General features: G+C 35.7%; 1 pseudogene; it reads left to right on the forward strand.

Annotated features, from left to right (window-relative positions):
* Positions 1 to 1,349: 1,349 nt before the first annotated feature.
* Positions 1,350 to 5,330, forward strand: LOC116117225 (annotated as a pseudogene).
* Positions 5,331 to 15,775: the final 10,445 nt, after the last annotated feature.

Raw genomic sequence — 15,775 nt, forward strand, 5'->3', positions numbered from 1 at the left:
TTCATCTAATGATATTCAATAATAATATTAAAGTGTTTTCAAGTTCAATATTAAAATATAACCTTTTTACATCTCTCTTGGAACAGGTAGATTGTTGTCACATAATTTTTTAAGTTAATAATTATCAATTACATTCATGATAAAGAATAATGAGAAGGAAGATATTCATACGTGGTTTAAATGTATTAATTGATCGTATAAATGATGTGATATCTCTATGGTATTTTAGATTTTTTTTTCATAGAGTAGATGATGAATGAGTCATAAATAATATAAAAAGGAAAATTCATAATATCTCAACCATAAGGTATTTGCATATTTTATATACATCATTATCATTTATTTACAGATCATGTGTTTAATTATTTAATTTTTTATTACCATTTATTTAATGTATTACCACAATAACATTGTGGTTTATCTAGTCATTTAGATTTGTAGGGTGTTGAATAGATCCAGATGAGTGGTTGAAGTATGCGCAAGCTGATCCGAATACTCCGATTATCAAAAATAATAATAATAATTATTATTATTATTATTATTATTATCATCTTATTGCCATTCAATAAAACATTAGTTTATTCTTTTACATATTTATAGTAATGTTTACCGCATTGAAAAATAAATATTTAAGAAAAATAGTGAAAACAACCTAAATCTCATACAGTCCCGTTTCATGTAAATCCACACCTCCCTGTGAGTCTGCGTTTTTAACTTATAAACTGGATTATTTTGGTTTATAATCACGTAAAAAAAAGACATTGAACGCAGGCTTAGGATTATTTAATAGTAATTCTTCAATGTCGTTCACCCACAGATGTACTATAAGTAATTGCTATGTGTGCAATTGTTAAAAAATAAGAAGAAAAAAAAAAAAGAATCAAAAGGAAATGACTAAGAGAAGGGGAAACATCTGAGGAGGAAGAGAAGCTTCCCACGGTATAAAACAGCCATCTCAATTTTTGCAAAGGACAAACATGCAGGACAACTTTGTAACACAAAAGATCATCAATCAATCAAATCCCTTTTAAGTTATTGATTTTAACTTACATAGATCTAAGTTTGTAATTAAACATTTCTTAAAGTTGTGATCTTTTTCTCTCTTAGAATAAAAACAAATGAAGCGTTTAAACCAATGACAATTAGATACTCTTGCGCCTAGCTCCAACAAAGGTAAAGTGCTTAAATTTCCTCCCATTTCTTGTCTGGTCTTTCTTCATTTCATAATCTATCATATTCTGAACATCATAAAACTGGATATATTATTATCCTCGCAATCGATCTTCCATTGTTACTTGCCTCCACATATCTATATAAATCTTTTATCAACATTCCATTGCGAACTCCTAATGGAAATTTTAATCTTCATATTCATTTCAATCGCCATTCCTGTTCTCTTCAAGTTCATCTTTAACCTTATCTACCCTACCAAAAATCTCGACAACAAACTCCCTCCAGGCCCCTTTACTTCCTCCATAATTGTCAACTTCCTCAGATTCTACAAGTCTTTTGGCGACCTCGAGCGGCTGCTTCTAACGTTCCATGCCAAATTTGGCCCCATCATTTCTCTTCCTTTTGGCTCAAAGCCAGCTATCTTCATTGCAGACCATTCACTTGCTCACCAAGCCTTAGTGGAAAAGGGTGCCATTTTCTCCGACAGACCCCAGTCTCCTGATGGCACAAACCAGAACTATATCAGCATTGCCTTCTATGGTTCGACATGGCGCCTCCTGCGACGTAACCTCACTGCAGAAATTCTTGATTCTTCTCATATAAAATCAATGGGTGTTGCAAAATATCTTGGATGGTCTGAAGCTCAATTCCAAATCTGATCATCCAATAATATTGATGGACTATTTTCTACCCTCCATGTTCAGCGTATTAGGCTTGATGTGTTTTGGTAAGCAGCTCGAAAGGGAAAGAATAAATGAACTTATGAAGGTTCAGCGTCGTGTGCTTATGAATTTTTCGCGAGTTAGTATAATGCAGCTTTGGCCAAGATTTACAAAGATTGAATTTCGTAAACAATGGGATGAACTCGTACAAGCACGACAACAGCTTACAAACGTATGGATCCCTATCATAAGACATCGAAAGAAGATGAAGGAAAAAGAAAACCAACATGAACAAAATGGAGATGAATATATCTTATCATATGTTGATACATTGTTAGAGCTCCAACATCCAGAGGAAAAGAGGAATCTTAATGAAGAAGAAATTGTTCATTTGAGCTCAGAATTTCTCAACGCGGGAACAGATACTACATCCGCACTATTGCAGTGGACAATGGTGAACTTGGTGAAATACCAACATATTCAAGAGAAATTATTCATGGAAATTAAAGGGGTTGTCGGAGATAATGCAGAATATGTGAAAGAAGAAGATCTGCAGAAGATGCCATATCTCAAAGCAGTGATCTTAGAAGTGTTAAGGCGACACTCTCCAGGGCACATTAATTTTCCTCGTGCAGTATCAGAAGACACCGTTTTGAATGGATATGTTGTGCCAAAGAATGGGACAGTGAACTTCATGATAGGGCAAATGGCAATAGACCCGGAAGTGTGGGAAAGTCCATTGTCATTCAGGCCTGAGAGGTTTCTGAGAAACGATAATTATGATGAAATGTTTGATATAACTGGAAGTAAAGAGATAAAAATGATGCCATTTGGGGCTGGAAGGAGGATATGTCCTGGGATGAGTTTGGCAATACTTCATTTGGAATATTTTGTGGCTAATTTGGTTTGGCGTTTTGAGTGGAAGTGTGTGGATGGAGAAGATGTTGACATGGAGGAGAAGTTTTGAGTTTTCAATTGTGATGAAAAATCCATTGCAGGCGCATGTATTTCCCAGGTTGAGACGCGTTTAATAGCTTGTCTACTTTCGTAACGACTTGTAAAAATATGTTTGTTTAGTTCAAATTTTATGTCTCTTGCACTCTACATAATGAAAGAGAAATATTTATATGGGATAAGATCGGTCAATAGCATAATGACATGAATTATCATATATTTGTCAAAATTTCTCTTTTCACCCACCCATCATCATATTTATAAATAATAACATTATAATTCATTAGTAATTATACTATGACTATGAGAGTTAGTTTTGAAAATCAACTATACATATATTTAATTTGTAGCAAAAACTAGAATTTGTTGTGGTGACTTGGTACTGCAAGCCATTTAGAGATTGAATGTGGCAACCTCATTCAAAACACCGTTTTAATATTATAATATTGTCTCTCACTTATTGTTCCTTCGCCACGGCTCACATGGTTCCAACTTCCAATTAATTAAAACTAGAGTAATGTTAGCCTTACTCACTCTCCCTACTCACTTCTCTTACTCACTTTTGTTAAACTGTTAGCCGTATCCACTTTTTTACTTTTTTAACAAAGGTGAGTAAGAGAAGTGAGTAAGGGCAGTGAGTAAGGCTAGCATTATTCTTAAAACTAAATCAAATTCAACAAGTTTAAGTAATTGGAAAACAAAATAGAAACAAAGCAATTGTTGTTACCCAACAAATCTAAGTAATTGAAACAAGAGAACTGCTATGTATCTTATTCTGTTGTACAAACATTTTTTTGTTCTGTGATGGTGATGGTAAAACTTATGGTGGTTGTGTCGATGATGGTAAGAGAGGATTTGGTGGAAGCTAGGGGTGAGCAGTTCCGGATACCTTACATTTTTCGAGGGAATCAGAACCGGAACCGCATAATGCAGGTTCCCAAAAAAAAAAAAAAAAACCGGAACTGGAACCGCACAGTGCAAGTTCTTAAATTCAAGGAACGAGAACCTAAAATGCAGGTTCCGATTCCTTCCTCGAGTATCCTACAAAAAATCAATTACCCCCTATTAGTTTAAAAAATGACAAAAATATCTTAAAAGTTTACAAATATACCCCTAACAAAATTTGATTACTCATTCATTTGTGTCCAATGTGACTCATAAATCCTATAATCTCTAGCAACACTTGAATTCAATCAATTCATCATAATTCACATAAAATTCCTCAATCAAAACCAAAACACAAACAATTAATTAAATAATTATACTATAAATCTATAATTTAATATAATAATTAATTAAATTTCTAATCATTTAATTAAGTATTATACTAATATTTATAATGGAATATTATAATTAATTAAGTAATCATACTATAAATCTATAATGTAATATTATAATTAATTAGATTTTTAATAATTCAATTAAGATATGTATTAATGTAGTAAATTACTAATGTTTATAATGTAGTGTTATAAATTTATAATTAATCAAGTAATCATTTAACTATGTAATGTTATAATTAATTAAATGATTATAATATAATACAATGTTATAATTAATTAAGTAATTATTTAATTATAATGTAATGTTTTAATTAATTAAATATCTAATCATTTAATTAAGTATTGTACTAATATTTATAATAAAATGTTATAATTAATTAAATAATCATACTATAAATTTATAATGTAATGCTATAATTAATTAAATTTCTAATCATTTAATTAAATATTGTGCTAATGTAGAAAATTATTAATGTTTATAATATAATATCATAATTAATTAAGTAATCATTTAATTATGTAATGTTATAATTAATTATATGATCAAACTATAATGAATTAAGTAATCATACTATAAATCTTTAATGGGGTGTAATAGTCTAAATCTTGGACAAATATGTTTAGAATTGTTGTCTCTTTGGTTTGGTGTTAACAATGTACCATTTTGTTCCTTTTTCAAGCGTTTGGTATGACAATTATTCTATATGACCATTACAAATATAATAGTCAATTCTTCCCAATTCCAACATTACATGTGAGCGGGATTCGTTCCAGGAATCTGTACCCACATATTTTTAATTTAAATCTTTGCAAGTGATATTAATATAAAATATTTATTTGTGATTTATGACAGATTGCACATTATTCTGAAAGCTATTTAAGGATATAATTACCTCATGCATGCAACATGATTTTCTTCTGGGTGTTGATTATTTTGAGTGTTGCATTTATCTATTTATTTTTTTGTTGACTATTGTTAGTACGGTTAATCAATAGGGCAAAGAAGTTGGAGATAAGTGCTTTCTTTAAACTCGAGGATTTGGTCAAAGAGTTGCGAATTGACATTGACAAAAACTTGAAGCTTGAGCTTGATCTTGATCCTGGTCAGCGTTGTATTTATAGGGCTCCCAAAGATCTTCGTAGAATAAATGAAGAAGCCTACACTTCTCAATTAGTTTCAATAAGTCCTGTTCACCATGGAAAAGAAGAATTAGCTAACATGGAAAAGACATCTAAACTTGGGAGCACTATCAAATGATGATTCTATATGATGCTATCTTTGTCATAGAGTTATTTTTAAGGTATAAATCCAATTTGGTGGAAGTAATTTGTTACTATCTACATCAAACGTAGCATCATCTTTATGTAGCGACTTTCAATTACTCAAAATCGACTTCCATACTTCATCTTCGAGGAAATATGAGTTAGCTCTCGCTAGCCTTAACATGACTACCTTCATGGTGCTTTCATTCTTTTTTTTTTTTTTTCTTTTGTCAATTCTAAGTTAATCTACTCAACCCCTCCGATGGTAGTTAAACATTTAACCGATTGGAGAAGAACCACTATACTATAACATTACCAAAGATCTGAGCAGATCAGCTGGTGGATCATGATTTACCCTGTGCAGTGAAGTTGCATGAGTTCCTGAGAAAGGTTTAAGTGTTTTGAAGGAGAATGCAACTTAATTGACATAAGATTGGAAAAATGAAAGCAACGATTCCCATGTTTGGAAGTCCTTGAGATGCAAATACCACATTTAAAAATATATGATGACTCTGAAAGTCTACTTAGAAACATTATGGCTTTAGAGCAATGCCATTACCCATGGGGTACTCATGTTTGCAATTACATTAGACTAATGGATTATCTTATGAATATTAAAAAAGATGTGGACTTGCTTGTTGGAAATGGAATTATTTCCAATAATATGGGCGACAATGCTTTGGTAACAAATATGTTTAACAAACTTAGCCAATCTGTCAATTTAAGCAAATCCTCTTACTATGACATTTACGAGGAACTCAAGGGACACTACAACAATCCATGGATGTAATGCCCACATCGAGGTACGTAGCTTTACTTATGCCCTTATACCTTTAATTGAATTTTGTTAAAGTTATCTTGAACAAATGTGAAGCAAATTCCCTAAAATTCTATTAGGGGTAAAATGGTCTTTTCACTCATAATTAGTTGAAAAAGTGGGGAGTGAAAAGAGGTAGAATAACATGGAGAATTCAATAAAAATGAGGACATTATGGTAATTGACTAAGGGACATAAATGAAATTTTATAGAAAGTGGGTAAAATGGGAAACTAATAAATAATATTATGTTATATCAAGAGTTGAAGAATGAAACCCTAACTATTATTCCTCCACTTTCACGCCACCTTTATCCCCAAATTCTCTCAATTTCTTCAATTCTTTTTCAAGGGAAATTCATAGATTTTGGGTTATTTTTAGTGGAATTTCAATCTCAAGTATCCTTAGGTAAGATCCTTGCACTAAGAAGTGAGTTTTAATTTTTAAAGTGTTGAATTCTTATTATTTGTGTTTATAGGATTTAAGAGAAAGAGAGTTAGATCAAAGAAGACTACTAAAGTGTTGGATTGCTCACATCTAAGGTAAGTAAATCCTACCATAGTTATGATTGAAGTAATATTGTGTAGAGAATTTCTTTTATGCACATATGCGTTTTTATATGAAGAATTGTTGATGGATTTGATGTTGAATGATGGTTAGAACTTGTCCATGAGAAGTAATGTTTGTGTATTTGATGTTTGATGAGAGTTTGGATGAATTATGAAAGAATTGGAGTAGAAATTATGGAGTGTACATCTTGGACAGGTTTGGCGTTAATCTTAGAGGATTTTTTCCAAATTTTGGTGGCTTAGAAGAGGAGTAGAAGTGTAGCCAATTTGGAGCTTGTGTGTGCACATAAATTGTTTGATGAAATGTCAAAGAAAAGTGCATGTATGAGTATGATTATTTGTTATCTTGAGATGAGTTTGTAGATGGTAGAGAATGACATATTTGCATTCCATATTGCATCTAAACATGTGAATTTAGAAAGAACTATAAGCATGAACCCATCTACATGCATACATACTCATAAGAAAATGAAAAAGCATTAAAGAACATTAAAGAGTAAATAGAAAGAAATGAGAATATTGGCTGCGTTTGGATGAGTATTTTCATCCATATTTTGAGTCAGATTTTTCGAATAATGTTTGGTTCAATATTTAGATAATAGGATCTTCAAAATTCTATTCCAACACTTTTCTAACAGCTTGACCGTTTGAATTATTTTTTGCAGCCTTCCCCTTTTTCACGCGTTCTCTTTTGACAGCTTATGACACGTTTGAATTTTTTTTTTTTTGCAGCCTTCTTTTTCCACGCATTCTTTTTTCTTCTTTCACGTTGCTTCACCTGTTTTATTTGCAGTTCTTTCTCACGTGTTCGTCATTTCTTCTTTCATGCTCCTTCACTTCACTTGTTCAGTGTTCACCATTTCAGTTTACATTACGCAGGGTTTCACTTTTCTTCTTCACTGCTTCTTCACTTCACCATTTCAGTTTACATTAGCAGCTTCTTCACTGCTTCTTCACTTCACCATTTCAGTTTACATTAGCAGCTTCTTCACTGTTTCTTCACTTCAGCATTTCAGTGAAAAACTCCGACCGTTCACCGTTAAGCCACAATACCATCAAGCCACAAACACTCCGATCGTTCATCGCAACCACCGATGGACCACCATGATACCCACCGTCAAGCCACAGACACTCCGATCGCTCATCGTTAAGCCACAACACCGTCAAGCCACAAACACTCCGATCGTTCACCGTTAAGCCACAATACTGTCAAACCATCAGATCTGTCACCGAAAATATTTGATTTTAGTGAAGGGAACGTTTTGGATTTTTTTTTTTTTTTAAGGTTTGTAAATGTGTTGTACATGTTGGATGAGCGCGTCAATTTGTTTGGTGTTAGAGTTTGGCGAATGAGTTTAATCTGTCCTTTTTTTTTTTTTTTTCTTTTTTTTTTTTTTTTTTTTTTTTTTTTTTTTTTGCAGCTTTATACACTGTGAAAGAGACCGTTGGTTTTTGCGAATCCAGTTAGCTTATGTGAAGACATACAACGTAATTGTACTTATTTCTATTTCAATTTTGCCATTGTTAGTACTTTTTTTCCTTTACACAAGTGTCAAAAAATTGTACAGCTTCATATGTTTTGTATGTAACATTATGTATGTAATGGATAAATTATTGGATAATTAGAATTATTTTTTTTGGATTTCACTAACTGATATATTTGTTCTGTAGATTCGACATCGTTCTTTAATCATAACAACAAATTATGCTCATATGCACAGATGTCAGTATTAGAGCTGGGCATTTGGGACCAGGCCCAAAAGCCCAGCTCCAAAACCCGGTCCTAGGACCGGTCCTAGGAGGCCTGGTCCCAAAACGGGACCGGGCCTAAGGAGGAGGGCCCGGCCCTCATTGGGCCCTCCTCCAAGGTCCCAGGCCTGGGCCCAAATTTTTTTGTATTTTTTTCAATATAGTCCCCTACCAAATTACATAAAACCCCCTATTAATTTTAAAATAAATATAAGTTACGAGGGTTAAAATGAAATTTTACAAAATTTATTAAAAAAAAATCTTCCAAGTCCAAAAAATTTATAAAATTTATAAATTTTACCCCTAAAAAATACTAAAAACCCCCTATAAAATTTTGTTTTGCCCCCAAAATATAAAAAAATTTGAGGGGGGAAAATGAAATTATCCAAGCCCATGGGACCGGTCCTGGGCCCATGGGACCAATCCCGACCAGGCCTAGGGCCTGGTCCAGGTCTTGGCTTTTCTCATGGGTCCCAGGCCCATGAGTGACTGGTCCCATTTGGGACCAGTCCCAAACGGGCCCAGGCCTGGGCCCGCAAGGGACCGATCCCTTGCCCACCTCTAGTCAGTATAATTTGCCTCGACGTCATAGGGTTGATTACTACTTGAAGCAGAGGCGAAAGTTTCAACATTTTTTCAGAATTGGAGTTCGTCATACACCCAGTTGGTCGACATTGTCTGCATTTGCCCCTGCATTGACGTCATCAAGCAGTGTCGGATCGAACGAGGTATAAGTTTATCTGTGTTTACTTGATTACCACCACATGTTAGTATTATATTTTTTAATGTGATTGGTGATTCGTATGGTGTCCCAATGTTTGTTGTCCCTTACCGTACTGTCCTTAGATGAGTGATTCTGTGGCCTGGTCTACTGAGATGACCCACAAATTTATGGTCCTGTTATCTAAGCAGGCCAAAAATTCGCACAGTATTGCAATAAAAATAGCAGATTACCAGGCAATGTTGGACGACATATCATCAGTGGCTGGCAGGGGACTCAACGTCACACAATTAGCCTCTAAGTTCTTTCGCCTGCGAAAAACTTATCAAGCATAGTGGAAATTGCTGCAACACACGGGGTTCAGGTGGGATCACGAGTCATAAAGTCCAACGTGTCCCGTTGAGGTTTGGCAAGAATATGTCAAGGTAAATTTTCATATTTTTTAACTAATATTATTCAATGACACCGTAAATGTACGCATTTTTTCGGACTGCTAAATATTAATATATTATTCTTTTAACTTACCAGCAAAACCCACTGGCGCAACAATTTTACCACAAGGGACTTCCTCATAAGGAGCTTTATGAAATAATATTTGAGAAGCAAACTGCCACTGGAAGATATGCGTACACATCTACATCCCAACCAGTGAAGACCTCTAGTTATTCCAATCCTGACGCAGTTCCCATGGATGGTAGCGACTTTGAACCTGATCCTGATCGGATAACAGGGGAAAAACGACCAAACACATCTGGCCATGGAAGAGCGGGAAATAGGAGGAACAGAAGCAGCCGAGGACAATCACTTGCGGATGCCATTTTTAGCTTGATGGACGAGCTTGCAGAGAAGCAGACTATGGGATCAAGGGCTAACAATCGCAGTGCAAATGAGATGGAAAGAGAGAACACCAGTGTTCCATCTGATCCTTTTTCCATGAGCAATTGTATTGACATCTTGACGGCCATGCAAGTACCAACACAGTTTTACCTGCCGGTTGTCGAGTACTTATATGAAAATCAAGGGTGGTGGGAGATATTCGTGAAACTCCTGCTTGAGGAAAAGGATAACTGGATTTATAACAAATTTTCCAATAAGTAGATGACACTATATTTCCTAAGTGTTTAGCAACAATTTTGTATGCGTCAGTGGGCAGTTGTCATTACAATTACAATTTATAACGCTACTGTATGAACTTATTAATTGTGGTACTGTTTTATGTGATATTCATGTTTAAACACCGTTTTGGATTGTCATTAGAATTAAACATTCACTGTTATATTTTGCTAAGTAGTACAACAACTGTTAATTGTTGATAAATGTTTTGAAAATGTGTAGGTTTAAATGGCGTCGTCTAGCCGTACAAGAAGAAGACGACGTGCTACAGATGAGAGGGACATAGAAGAAATACTGACAGATATAGCCATTGCACTCTGCGATGTTGCCGTGTTAGAAGTAAGTAGGCCTGAACCACGACATACATCCATATTAACTGGTCATGAGTACATGTTGGAAGTACTCAATGGTCATCCTGACAGGATCTATGACAAGTGCCGCATGGACAAAGACTGCTTTATATACTTATGTGAAATTTTGTCCGATCAAGGCAAATTGCAACCAACCAGGAATACGAGTTTGGAAGAACAAGTTATGATATTTCTAACATTGGAAAAAAACGAGACAATCAGAATGATGATGGAGGATTTCCAACATTCGGGTGAGACAATCTCTAGACATTTTGCTGTAGTTTGCAACGCTATATATGAGTTGAAGACAGAGTTTATCAAACCACCTGACTTCAATGATGTTCCATGGGAAATATCAGCCAACAGAAAATATTACCCTTTCTTTAAGGTATTGGTTCATTATGTTTTCTATTAGTAGATAGTTAAGTTCGTTGTATTATTAATTTTTATAGTCGGTTAATATGAGTAAAATTCAATTTTCATGATAGGACTGTATTGGAGCCATGGATGGCACACATGTATACGCTTCGGTTCCACGTGAATTTGCCGATAGGTACCAGAATCGCAAAGGAACGAAGACACAGAATGTAATGGCTGTATGCGACTTTAACATGATGTTCACTTATGTCGTTACTGGATGGGAAGGATCTGCGCATGATTCAAGAGTTTTAAATTCAATTCTTGATGATCCTAATTCTGGATTCCCACATCCTCCACCAGGTATAAGTATTTTCTTGACGTATTATAGCGTATTTGCTCCACTGTTGAGGCCCTGTAATTCAAATAAAATGTCTAATATTATCACAGGGAAATATTATTTGGTTGATGCGGGTTATCCAAATAGAGACGGGTTCCTCGCCCCTCATAGGCAAGTGGCTTACCATATTTCTGATCATCGCCGTAACCGAAGAGGGCCGCAAGAGTTGTTTAACTACAGACATTCTTCACTCTGCAATGTTGTTGAGAGAACCTTTGGTGTTTTGAAAAGACGGTTCCGTATTCTGAATGGAATGAACAATTACCCGTTGGACAAACAAGGGAAGATTGTTATGGCATGTTGTGTACTTCATAATTTTATCAGAATGCACAAGAATGGAACGCCCGAATCTTCGAACAAACCATAATAGTACAGGTAATGAGCAAGTATATTGTGATCGTCAAAACGGGACAGAATATGGCCGAAATGGGAAGGACCAGTCTACCGCAACAAGGTATTATAGACAACATAGCGACTGTACAGATAACATAACGAATCACTGTGGGCAGCACAGTGGACCATGTATGTTGTTAATGGAGTATATGTGTGAATGTTGTAGGGTTGATAATTAGTACTTTTGTCATATATGTATTAAATGATGTTTTTAAACAGTTGGATTAGTACTTGAATTAATAGGGTTTTGTTTCTTAATATCTACGGGTGACAAAATTACCAATAAATATTTAGTATTATTAAAATGTACTTGATAAGTTATATATAATATAACTTATTTTAACAAAATATTATATTAATAAATCATTTATAAAAAAATATATTACAATATTCACCAATATCAAGGTCAAATACTCACCAAACACAATTCAAAAATCCTATTCTCGTAATCATAACCCATCCCCACTATCCAATCCTATCCCTAAAATCCTATCCAAAACTGAACCAACGCACCAAGAAATTCAAATCTGAATTTTTATTTAAAGAAGTGTAAAAAGATAAAAGAAGAGAAGGTTTTTTCGATGGGGAACCGTGAGTGACATAGCCCTACTGCATGCCGCCTTAGTGAGCGGCCTCAGAATTTAGAAAAAAGAATTGTACGTCCGTTAGAAGTCTGTGGATGAGGACTGTACCCAGATTACAGAATACACTCACACGGCCAGGTTTCCAAATCCATGCCTCAACCGAGTTCGATCGGCAAGAAAGAAAGAATAGAAAGAAAAAGAATGAAAAGAAAGAAAGAAATACAGAAAATAGAATAAGAAAACAAATAAGAAAATAGAAAAGAAAATGCACATTCTATGTATTGTGCACTTGCATCATACCTATACATAATCCATGCCATATATCATGTAGTGAGAAATTAGAAATTGAGAAAGAATAGAGAAAAAAGAAAATAGAGAAGAATAGAGAGGTGTGATGTAAGGAAAGAAATTATAATTTAATCAACGGAGAGAGAACGGTAGCATACAGATTTACTTATTCAGCAATTAGTACTCACCCCATTGTTTTCAATGTTTTTGCAGGTAGTAGGTGAGATCGGTCGCTTGGAATGTCAAGAAGCGAAAGGGTTTGACAACACTGTCGAGTTACTGTTTTGTGACTTTATTATTTATGTAAGATTTGATATAATAGAAAATTAGATATAGGCCCATTATTTCATACTCATCTATGTATATATATTTATATATTTTCTTATAATACTGTTATTTTCCGAGTATACTGGCTAGAGAAAAGTATTACAATGGAACAGAACAAAAGCAATTTTGAAAAGATTAATTTTAACAATCTTTGGAGAGGCCAACAACTATTGCATTGCAGTAGTTGTACTCCTGCTGCTCACTATCATACAAACCATACGTTTCTATCGTTGTGTTTATGTAATTTAGATTTACAAGTTGTGTTTATGTAATTTAGATTTGCAAGTTTATTGAATGTATTTCATTTATTTCCATTCACACACATGTAGCATCATTTCAATTATCTAGTAATTTTTCTTCTCAAACAGGGGTAGAGCCAGAAAATTTTTCTGGGAGCCAAAATGTTATCTTCAATGAAGACGAGGCCAAAATAATCAGAAAGCTACATTTACAGGACCTAAAGTGTTACCTTCAAAAATTAGGGAGGGCTTGTGAATAACTACACTTATAGGGGTTAAGTTTGATTTTTCTGTATAAAGTTTAAAGATTTTTGTTAGACTTGGGTGCGGAGGGATTTGAACAAATTTTATTATGAATTTGGGAAAATGTTTCAAGAAATTGAGTAATGTTGGAAAGTGTATATCCCTCTCGTTACAACTCAATCAGGGACGAAGCCACTAAGTGGGAGTGGGGGCTTAAGCCTTCCCTAAAACTTGGAGAAATTCTATTTATACCCTTCTATTCTATGTTTTAACATTAACACCCATTTATTTTATTTAATCAAAATAGCCTAAATCCAAGCATTATAATCACTTTTATTTTATTTTGTTCCTTTGAAATATCAAATATATTTTAATTTGTTTCTTTTGCTATAAATAAAATACATAAAATAAATATAAAATTATTTTGTATATCAAGATTTATTAACAAAACTTAATAAATTAAATAGTTAATTTAAAATGTTTTTCACTTGCCCCCATTGAGACCAAATCCTTGCTTTGTCACTGCCCCCGTGGATAATAATATTTAAAATGTTTTTCACTTGCCCCCATTGAGACTAAATCCTTGTTCTGTCACTGCCCCCAATGCACCACCAAATATGTGATTCTGAAGAATTTTTCAAAACCAAAAACCATATATACTTTGACTGCCAATCATGATTCTCGTTCAATATTTTAACACATAACAGATCATAATTCATTCGCGTCTAGTTAAAAAATTTACAAATACCACATTTACTTTCACTTGCCCCCACCGAGACCAAATCCTTACTCATCACTACCCCCAATCCACAGCCAAATATACATATATACTTTGATTACTGTAGACGTAAAAATCTACCTGTACGGAAGGGGGGTTTGATCCCGTGAGGTTGAGGCCACTAGCGATCCGCTGCACCTGCACACGTAGAGAAACACACGCATGAAGTGAACGGGAAACACTAGGGTGGTGTTTGCCGTAGGCACTCCGACGCTCAAGTCAGCAAGGCTGAGAGAGGCTAATATAGTAAAGGTTAGGGAGTAGAGGTTACCGGAAGTCTAGTCGGGGACTGTGACTACGGTGGTGATGTGGAGCTCTCAAGTCAGAGCTTTCAGTGTGAAGGTGTAATGTCATCTGTCCTTTGTGAGATGGCTGGCCTCTGCTTATATAGTGGTCGTCTGGTCTCCCAATCCTGGTAGAAGTAGGAGTCCTAGTATGACTCTAATGCAAACCCTAGAAGAACTCTGAGTTAAGAGTTTCTTAAGTCAGAGAGTTGGAATCGATCGATGGGCACTCGGTCTCCCTTCCTGGACGGTCGATTGTCGGCGTAGCTGACCAGTTTGATGTAGGTGATTCGTAGTTAAGGGTCGCTCGGTATCAAAGCTGATCCTAAATGTGCAATCACCCCAAGAGGGTGTGCCTGATCGATGTGAAGGGTTGAAGGGACTGAGATAACGAGACTTCTGGGGCTCATGTGCTCGTTCGGTGTGTCCTGCCGACTAGAGAAGTGAACTAAAATCCCATGACAGGGGTATCCGCTCGGTATGTCGGGTCAAATGAGTTGGAGACGATGTTAAATTAAAGGTTCATTCAGTTGGGGTACTCGGGTGATCGAGTGGGATGGAATTGGCTCGGTCAGCTTGTTGGACCGTAAGACTTGTGCTTGTGACTCCACGGCGCTTTTTACTGGATGCCAAAGGGCCAAACAAAATGCGCAAACATTTGACCCATGGCTGCCCACTCGTCCGCTATGGAAGACTGAATGGACGAGGCCCGTTGGCTTGATCACCTCGAGGATGAACAAGTGCGAGACTGCTCCTAGCCAATCGCCCATATTTGGAGAATCTCCTGGACGTGAAGCATGGGAGTGTAAGCTTCGTTGCGGGAGCCGATCTGTTGCAATGTGCTGGCTCGGTTGGGTAGGAAGGGCGATTGAATCTTTTAGACAGGTTAAGTCTGTGTGTTGATCGGTGGCGGGGGGCGGGGTGAGTGGTGATAGTCAAAGTTTGAAAAGACCAGGTCGGTCGGTCGGTCGGTCGGTGGCATAGGGAGAGTGGTGATCCAATACTTGGTTATTAGGGAGGATGGAGTTGAGTCGGTCAGTCGGTCGGGTGAAGTGGTGATCCAATACTTCATTCCTAGGGAGGTAGGATGGTGGAGTTGAGTCGGTCAGTCGGTCGGTCGGGTGGAGTGGAGATCCAATACTTGGTTCCTAGAGAGTGATGGTGGAGTTGAGTCGGTCGGTCGGGTAGAGTAGACAACCAATACTTGGTTCTTGGGGAGTGATGGTGGA

The sequence above is a fragment of the Pistacia vera genome, unplaced genomic scaffold, assembly GCF_008641045.1.
Source record: "Pistacia vera cultivar Batoury unplaced genomic scaffold, PisVer_v2 Contig800, whole genome shotgun sequence".
Classification (NCBI taxonomy): Eukaryota; Viridiplantae; Streptophyta; class Magnoliopsida; order Sapindales; family Anacardiaceae; genus Pistacia; species Pistacia vera.